Raw genomic sequence first — 9755 nt, 5'->3', positions numbered from 1 at the left:
GAGATGGACGGTGGCGGTGGTTGCACAACAGGGTGAAGGTACCTAATGCCAGTGAACGGAACCGTTGAAAATGGCTAAAATGGGAAATTCTCTATTTAGTATATTATATCACAAGAAACACAAACCAAAAAAGGTAATCTGTTATTCAAACAATACATAAAAGTAAGAGATAGCTAGATGTCCTCATCCTACCCTCTGTTATTAATAATTTGGCATATTTCAAACCTTTTCTTTTAAATTTCATTTATTTATTTGACACAGAGAGAGCGATAGATAGCACAAGCAGGGAGAGTGGAAGACAGAGAAGCAGGCTCCCCGCTGAGCAGGGAGACTGACGAGGGGCTCAATCCCAGGACCCTGGGATCATGACCTGAGCCAAAGGCAGACGCTTAACCGACTGAGCCACCCAGGCGCCCCTTCAAACCTTTTTATATTCCTGTATAAACATGCATGTGTGTGTGACAAAAGTTCCCCGAGGTGGGAAGGGAACAGGGTCCCCAGGGGCCAGCTAGTCTCTGGCTCTCTCTGTGTCTCTTTGAAGGATAATGTTACATCTCCATCTCACCAAACCCCAGATAACCCCTCAGAGCCAGGTAGCAAGGTCATGGCAAGGTCACGACATTGCCAATGATACCATCCAGTGAGAGGTGAGCCCTGTCTGGCTTGGGGCTAAGCCCTAACGCACAGGAACGCACTTCATCCTTACACCATCATGTGAGGAAGGTCCGCTTTATGCCCACCCCAAAGCGCATTTCATACACGGAGACTCAGAGGCTTTGAGAGCGAGGGAACTACCAGGTCCCAACGTTAGAAGGAGAAAGGAAGTCAGGTATGTTGTACAGCGGGACTCAGAGTCGCCCCGGCTGCCTCGTGCCCCTCTCCTTGAACAGTGATCATTTATAGGGCGCTTGTCCACTTCGCAGGAATCCCTTCATTTCTGGCTTCCCAGAGGGAAAGGACTCCTGGAGTTTTGTTCACTGTTTGGTCCTCCTCGAGTCCTGGAACACAGTAGGTGTTCAACAAATATTTGCAGAGAGAATAGTTCTCATTCATGCCTCTGTTTGATCTTCCCCCACACCCTTGTGAGGTAGCAAGTTAGGAAACAGGATTGCTGCTGGTGTTAGTCATCTGGCTAGCAGGCGAGATGGAGTGACTTCCTCCTGGTCACATAGCCAGGCCCGGCTGCCGGACTGGGCCCCCCCCCCGACCCCCCGGCTTCTGGCATCCTTCCCAGGCCTTTCCAACTCTGTTGTCAAGGCTTGGGCCCCTGCTGTTACGGGACAAAGATATTAATGGAGGAGGAATCCTTTGAGTCATTACCAGCAATAATAATAATAATTGCAGTCATAGTCTCTGTAATCTTTAACTCGTGTGAGCCTCTTATCATTGGCACCAACAAGGCACTATTATGTCCGTTCTACAGATAGGTCCAGAGAAATCAAGCAACTTTCTCAATGTCGCACAGCTGGAAGTGGAAGAGGTGGGATTCAGACTCCATCTGGCTCCAGAGCCCATATGCCACATCCCAGTAACATTTCAGGACCAGCTGGCATCCTGGGCTGGACCCCGCAAGGCTCACAGCACAGCTAGGCTGAGCTTTGGTGAAGGCTGGGGCTGAATGAAACGGCCACCCTTCCCTCCTTCTTTCCTGCCAGTCATCGAGTCTTCCCCGAGTTCCACCTGTGCGCTCCGCAGCGGCCCCAGGACACAGCCCGAATAGAGGAGGGCCCTCCCTGTTCTGACTGAGCCTTTGGCCTGCCTGGCAGGAGACGTTAATGTCATAATTATGTGGTTAATTGTTTCATTAGAGCCCAGACCAGTGCCACCGAGGAGGGCTGAGGCTTTGCCAGTCTGTGATGGGCACAGACCGGGGCTGGGAGCTGGGGAGGGCTGCCCCATGGGGCTGACTTCTCGACTGAATGCCGAAGGGTGTTTGGGGTGAGGCGAGCCAAGTGGAAGAGCATTCTGAGCAGAAGGCCTGGGCAGCTGCAGGGGCTCTGACTGCGGCCTGAGCTGGTGTGGGAGGAGGACAGGCGGAAGGGGTCGGGGGAGCCAGGGATCAGGGCTGCGCCAGCCTGCCCTGGGCCCGAGGCCTCTCTTACGGAACTGGGACGACTGTCATCATCTCTCTTTCAATATTATCCTTAAAGCACGCATGGGAAAGGGGACTTTAGGAATTCCTGCTCCCCCCCAGGGGAACTTACTCTGTAAGTTCGGGCAGCTGTTAGCACCTGACAACGTGTCTGCTGTCCTGTTTGACCCTCACAACCACCTGGAGGGAGGAAAGGTGAGCAGGTATCAGGCCCCGGTGCAGCAGAGGAAACTGAGGCAGGAAGAGGTGGTGCCTTTCCCAGGGCCCCACCCCTGGCATACCTTCCTTTCATGGCGGCCTTTTCTCCTCTTTGAGATTGCACTTAGCAGCACCTGAGTCCCTGGACTGCTTGGGGGGGGGGGGGGGTACGTGACAGAAGCCAGGAAAAGGGCTGAGCAGGTAAAGGCTCAAGGTCAGTGTTCCGGAAACAGTGGCTGCCCTCATTATCATCACAACCATAATCATTATTCCCTGATTCCGGTGCTCGGCTTCTCCCTGAGCACCTGCTCTGCTGTGTGCCAGGCACTGTGCCAGGTGCTGAGAGGCGGGAAGGCATAGAATGCCTCCCCTGCTGCTAAAGAACTTATAGTCTAGTGAGGGAGGCAGTTAATTAGCAACCTGGGGCAGCTAGCAAAGCACCCACGAAGGGGCCGGCCACGGGGCAGGCGTGGCAGGGGAAGCCCAGAGGCCATGAAATCTGAGCTTCAACTTGATGTTAGTTTGGCCCTCGGAAGTGGGAGAGTGGGCGAGGACTCCGCAGACACCTCTAGGTGGAGGTGGGTGTCTCTGATGCTAGAGCAGGCGGAGCTGAGTTAGTGCTGGCCACACTGAAGGGCCTCGAACGGCTGCTCCATGCCTTGTGGTGAGCAGCGACGCACGGGGGATCTGGTGTAAGACCTTCTGCCCAGAGGGTCACAATCCACACAACAATGACAAACAAGCTGCCTCGGTAGATGAAGTGGACCAGATCCTTCTCGACAAAGTTCTTTGCAGTTCTTTCCTAATTCTAGGGGTAAATGATGCACAATGCAGGAAAGAAAGGCTGCGTGCCCACCAGGGCAAATGTCAAAAATGTTTGTAGCTCACCACACCCAGATAGCCCTGATTAACCCTGGTAAGCAGAGTACATCCTTCCAGCCTTCAGGTAGGTTCCAAGTGCTGTGAGCGGGGAGCCAGGGTTATGGGGCCAGGGGAGGGCTGGGATGGCACTGCGGGGGGAGGTGAGATTTGGACTCAGCCTTAAAGGAGAGGCAGGGCTTGGAAACCACAGAAAAGGAGAGAGATTCCAAATAAGGGGACAGTATGGCTAAGACACAGAGCTGGGGGAAATGGATAAAACAAAACAAAAAACAGGGCTATTGGTACCTGCTCATGGGCCAGCCTCTGTTCTCATGCATATATCATGTACCCTCATTCAATCTTCCCAAAACCTCATGGTACAGAAACAAGAGAACCCTCATGTTAGGGTAAGAAGCGGAAGCACCCACACCCACTGTCTGAAACATGGCTCTGGTCCAGACCCAGGGCCACCTCAGCCCCAAGCCCAGGGAACCATCAAGAGGGGTGGCCGGGAGTGGGCCCCTGTGGACAGGGGCCTGGGCACATCCAGGCCCCCTCTGAGGAAGGGGGAGGAGCTGAAGGAGCATAATGGAACCTTCCATGAGGCTGGATCTGTGCTGTGGTGGCTTTATCAGGACCCCACAGGTCTTGACAATCGCTGCTGCCCATCTGAAACCAGGCTTCTCAGAGCACGGATCTGCTGCCCCCCAGGAGATAAGGCAACTCTGGTCATGCGGCTGTAACTGTCAGTGACCAAGCAGAAGGCACAGCAGGGCTGATGGCCAGCTCTGTGACCACGGGCAGGTGACATTGCCTCTCTGAGCCTCGGTCTCCCCGTCTGTCCAATGAAAGCAGCCACACCACTTCTCTTGCCCCAAGCTTGGTGTGCAACCAGCCCGCTGCTGCTGCCTTCCTCCCAGCCCTGTTCCCTCACCCAAGCCCCCCTCCCAACCAGTTTCCCCAGAGGGCACCACCTTTGCACCACACTAGACACCAGGCTGGGAGTTGAGTCAGATCGTGGTCCACCAACATATTGCTGGGGTGGACGGGCCCAGACAGCCAGAGGATTCTTGTCCAACTCCCATCTGGCAGCCAGCATTTGCCAGGCCCAGCTGAGGCTGGCGGAGCCCGAGGGAGAAAAGGGGGGTGGGGAGCCCCGGATGGGGAGGCTCTGATTTTGCCAGCAAAGGCTTTTGTGCTCTGGAATGCCAGGCCAGGGTAGTCGGCTCTGCCAGTGAAGAGACCAGCCTCCAACAATAATGTTTTTCCCTGGGTTTTCCAGAAGGCACCAGCTGCTTTCTAATTCAAACCATCAGGAGGAGGAGCCTTACATGTGCTGAGTCTCAAAACGCTTGTATAAAGAAAACTACTCCCTGTGCCAGACAAGAGCCGGCTTGGACAGGAGTTTCGGTCAAGGAGCCTCCGGACCAGAGGCTGTGAGGGCCTCCCTGGGCGCCCCTGCCACGTCCAGCCCCGGCCCTCAGCTAGCAACCTCCCTGGGGCACGTTTGGCACCAATCACCCCACCCACCCACATGGGTTGTTCCATGCATGGTCCACCATGCACCAGGGACTACAAGGTTTTTGGAGAAATCATCGTGACTGTTACTGTGGTTCACACGGCTCGAGTCTGTGTGGTACACCAGCAACTACACTCAGTGCTTTCCGTTCACCATCTCTCTGGACCACCTCCTGTTCTCCCATTTCACAGAAGAGAATAGTGAGGCTCAGCAAAGTGAAAAGACCCTGCCTTGGGTCCCCCAGCAAAAATAAAGAGGTGGGCTCCCCACTGTGGGTCTGCCTCCAGGGTTTCACTGCCCCACGGCCTTGCTGTGCTGCAGATAAAAGATTGTGTGCCTCCCCACACCAGCACCCCAACACACACGCAAGCATGCATGCACATGCGTACACAAGCACACTCTTTTCATTACAAATCGTATCAATATCAAATGACTGCCGTCATCCCAATAAATGCAATTCCTTCCTCCTAGTTCATTATAATGTCATCTCCTCGGTTTTAAAATTTGTATTCGTCCAATAGATTGTTTATGAAAAGCACATCTCTTTGAGGGGTCCATAAATAAATTTTTGAAAAAACCCTGGGATAAAAAGGACACCCGTGTCCCTTCCTGGGATGGCTGGGATCGAAAAGTCAGATAATAACAAGTGATGGCCAAGATGTGGAGAAATCAGAGCCCTCGGAGCTGCGGGTGGGGGAGAAGACGGTGCAGCTGCTTTGGAAAACAGTCTGGCAGGCCCTCAAACAATGAAACACAGAGTTCCCTATGACCCAGCAATTCCACTCCTAAGTATGTACCCGAGAGAAATGAAAACATATGTCCGCACAAAGACTTGCACAGGAATGTTCAGAGCAACATTGTTCCTAGTAGCCAAAATGTGGAACCAATCCACAGGAATAAACAAAATGTGGTCTCTCTGTAACATGGAATATTATTCAGCCATAAATAGAACTCAGGTACTGATAGGCACTACCATATGGACAGCCCTTGGAAACATTGTGCTGAGTGAAAGAGGCCAGTCACAAAAGTCACATACTGTATGATTCCATTCGTAGGAAATGTCTGGAATAAGGAAATCCACAAGGATGGAAAGGAGATTCATGTTTGCTCAGGATGGGGGCCCAGGGTGGGGTGGGGACCTGGGAAGTGGTAACAGCCAAAGGGTCGGGGCTGTCTTTCTGGAGTCATCAAAAATGCTCGGAAAGTGTGATAGTTTCACACATCTGTGAACACGCTCAAAGCCATTTAAATGGGTGAACGGGATGGTATGCAAATTTGATCTCAATAGAGCTGTTAAAAAGAAAAGATTGAAGGTGGGGCCCTTAAGGGTGAGGGAGGTCAGAGGAGCAAACGCTTTTATTCACAACATCAGAAAGGACAAGCCAGGGTGAGGGAGACAATCTGCGAGTCTGGTTGAGGACAGGCATTTTGAGTCCTGGTGTGGAAGTAACGAATTTTCCACACGACTGGAAATGAGTGGTAGGTGTAGGAAGAGAGGGGAATGGCTCTCAGCCTGGGAGGAAGGAATTGGCAATCTAAGGAGGCTTCCTGGAAGAAGTGACGTTCTGCTGCGTCCTGAAGAACAAATTGGGGAAGAAAGTGAGGGTGGGGGCTCCTGGGTGGCTCAGTCCTTAGGCATCTGCCTTCAGCTCAGGTCGTAATCCCAGAGTCCTAGGATTGAGCCCCATGTCAGGTCCTCTGTTCAGCGGGATCCTGCTTCTTTCTCTGCCTGCTGTTCCCCTGCTTATACTCTCTTGTCAAATAAATAAATATCTTTAAAAAAAGAAAGAAAGAAAGAAAGAAAGAAAGAAAGAAAGAAAGAAAGAAGTCCCCAGGTGGAGGTGACAGAGGCATGCTCAGGGGATGTTCTGCGGGGCTGATGGGAGTGGGGGAGAGTTTGAGACAGGATTCCTTCCTGGCACAGTGGGAAGGGCAGGGGGCCCCATTTGCCCCTAACAGGCTGTGTTTCCCTCAAGCAAGCCCCCATCCCTCTCTGGGCCTGGATTCCAATAAAAAAAAAAAAAAAAAAAAAAAAAAAAAACCTCCCTTCATCCCTGATTCTGTGAGTCTCTGAGGCTGAGATTGGAGAGAAGAGGGCAAACCAATGACTGATTGGGGGGGGGGGGGCAGAAGTAGAGGGGGGTTTTGAGTGTTAGAGCCTAGCAACAGAGGGACTAGGGCCTCTCAGACACAAGCTCTCCAGCTTGTCAGAGCCGGACAATGACTTGCTGCCCATGGGCCATGTCCCACACCTTGACCTCCCCAGGAAACACAGGTGCCTGAGAAGAAATCGAAACAGAAACACAGGTGTCTCTCCCTGGGCAGATTCCAAGAAAGAAAAGAAAGTGGCTTCTAAAAGAGAGAACCCATGAGCTTTGAAGGGAGGAAGGAAACCCAAGCCTCGAGAGGAAGCGAGGGAGGAGGGAGCTGGGAGAGAGCAGCAGGTGCCCTGGGTGTGGGTACGCGGCCCAAGGCCACCCCGCTGCTGGTGTCTGAGCGGGCCCCAGCCCACGGGTGACTCCAGAGGGGCAAGAGAATTGTGTGTGGAGGAGGCGCAGGTCCTGCCGCCGGTGGGGGGCTTTCCGCAAATGGTGGCTGCCAGGCTCCCGTCTTCTCAGCCTCCCTCAGCCCTCGTGGCTCAGACGTCTGTGGTCCTGCATTTGGAGCCAGAGGATCTGGGTTCAGATTTGGGGTCTTAATTGCAGTCTCTGCCGCCTCGGTTTGCTGATCTATGAAATGGGATCGCCAGCGCTACTCCGCCTCTGCTATCAGAGAAAAGGGAGGAAGACTGTCGATGGCCGGTCATGTGGAAAAAGCTGGCCCATGGAGATCTAGGGCGTGGGTGAACTCTGGGCTTGAGGACGGTAACCTCCTGAGCCGTCCCATGCAGCGCTTTTACCTGTCAAACACCTTCCCCTGTGCTGAGTCCTCTGCGCGTGCCAGCCCTGAGCAATGAAGGCCAGGATGTCCTTCTGTCCATTTGACAAGAGACTGAATGGAGGCTCCGAGAAGCTGCATGACCGATGGCGCGGGCTGCAAGCAGGAGAACATCAGGACGTTGGGCTCCCCAGGCCTGGACCTCACGGCCAGTGGGCCCGTTCTCCGGAGAGGGGTTGGGGAGATGCTGATGCCTTTCATCCAGGCAGGGAATCGATAAGCTCTGGTCCTGGGTCCAGGGTCCTTCGGAGGCTGTTTGGCCTGGCAGCAGAAAAGGCTCACAAAAAGGCCCTCAAATACGTAAATTTTTCTTGAGCAGATGCTGGATTACGCTAGTTCCGGGGCTGGAACCAGGGCAAACTCTGAAAGACTGTAGGGACATGGAGAAGGAACATGACAAAGCCACTGACCTTAGAGATGGAACAGCCTGCCTGAGGGGGTAGTGAGCTTCCTGTCACTGGTGGGTGCTCAAGGGCAGGCCTGACATAGCTCAGAGGGGGGTGAATTGCTGAGGGAGGGGAGCCTAGAGGCGGGCTTCTCCACCGGGGCATGGTTGGTATTCTTTGAATCAGGGGGCTGTCCTACAGGCACCTGCAGGACACTCAGCTACATCCCTGGTCTTAACCCACTAATTCCGGTCGCACCCCCCACCCCCACATTTTGTGATGATCAAAAATGTCTCCGGACACAGTCAAGGGTCCCCTGGGGCAAAATCACACCCCCCGTTTGAGACAAACTGGCTTAGGTGTCCTTTAAGTTGCCCTGAGACACCTTGATTCCGTAATTCTAAAGAAGGAGACCCAAGAATCCCTGATATTTTTTGAGCCCCTCGTGGAGTGCACAAATGCTTAGACCCATAACCTTGTTTAATGTCGCGATCTGTTCTGGTGGTTCTGTCTTCTTACTTACTCTGTTCTCCCCACTCCTCTGCCTGCCTTACTCCCATTCCTCCTTATGTCCCAGTTTAAGTGTCAATCCACCTGCAACCCCTTCCTGCTCCCCGTCTCATTCATGCCCCTCTTTGTAATTTAATCCCAGCACCCCACAGCTCCTCTAAATAGCGCAGCTTCAGAGTGCCTCCCTGTCTGTCTTCTCGCTAGACAATGAATGCCCAGAGGCCCCCCCCCCACGGGGCTTGCTCCCCTCTGGGTCCCCACGTGGTAGGGGCTCCATGCACATGCCCTGAGGGACAGGGGAAGAGGTCAGCTCAGCACATGACGAACCTGTCACGGTCTGCGGGGCTGCCTCAGCCCGCAGCCCGAGCTGCCCACTACCCATGCTGCCTGAGCCAGCCCTGAACACCTCCTTGGGAAGCCACCCCCTTTCTGGCCATCCCTGGTTCCTCCTGAGCACAGGACTCTGACCCAGACACTGGCCTGTGTCCAGACAACCAGGTCCCCAGAAAGGACGAGGGGCGGGCCATGTGTGCAGGACCCTCCCCTGCAGGAGGAAATGACCTAGCTGGGGAGAGTGACCACAGACTTGTTCAGTAAATCCCGGGTCCCCAAGTGGGTCCCTTTCTTCAAAGCAGAAAGGAGGTCACTCCAGGATAAACAAGGGAAGCCCGGTCAGAACCTGGTCGGGAGATGGCCAGGGCAGAGGGTGTTTCTGTTGACTGTCTATTCTGATGGAGGCTGAGCTGTCGCACAGGAGGACAGGAAGCTCACCGCCCTTCGTGGCTCAGGTTTGGTCTTGAAATGCAGCTGCCCCCCCTCCCCGGGGGGCCTTCCGCCAGGTGACCTCTGCTAAGGCTCTCTGGGGCTTGGATCCACAGAGATTTCTTTTGTAAAGTGAGGAAGATTAGAACAGCATTGGTTTCTGAGTTTTGGGGTGGGGGGTTCATTTTGTTTTTAGCAAAAGAAGCCCCCCTTCTTAGAGGAAAATCTCATGGGATATCCCAACATATAATAAAAACCCAAAGTCTGTATTCTCGGTGTGCTCTATTCCCCCCACCCCAAAATAGTCCTGGGTTAGCTCTCCTTCCCACAGAGCTCTCTCAGGGCCCAGTTTGAAACCCACAGGGGTTTCTCTGAGGCCCCTCTAGCTCCAATCGTCTGCAGTTCTACCAATGACCCCACCAAATGGTGAAATGCAACCGAACATAATGGGGGGCTGGGGCATATGTGGTGGCCCTTCAGGGTCTTCCAA

This window comes from Mustela lutreola, chromosome 11 (genome assembly GCF_030435805.1).
Source record: "Mustela lutreola isolate mMusLut2 chromosome 11, mMusLut2.pri, whole genome shotgun sequence".
Taxonomy (NCBI): domain Eukaryota; kingdom Metazoa; phylum Chordata; class Mammalia; order Carnivora; family Mustelidae; genus Mustela; species Mustela lutreola.
The sequence above is the reverse complement of the archived record's forward strand: the minus strand, read 5'-3'. Positions refer to the sequence as shown.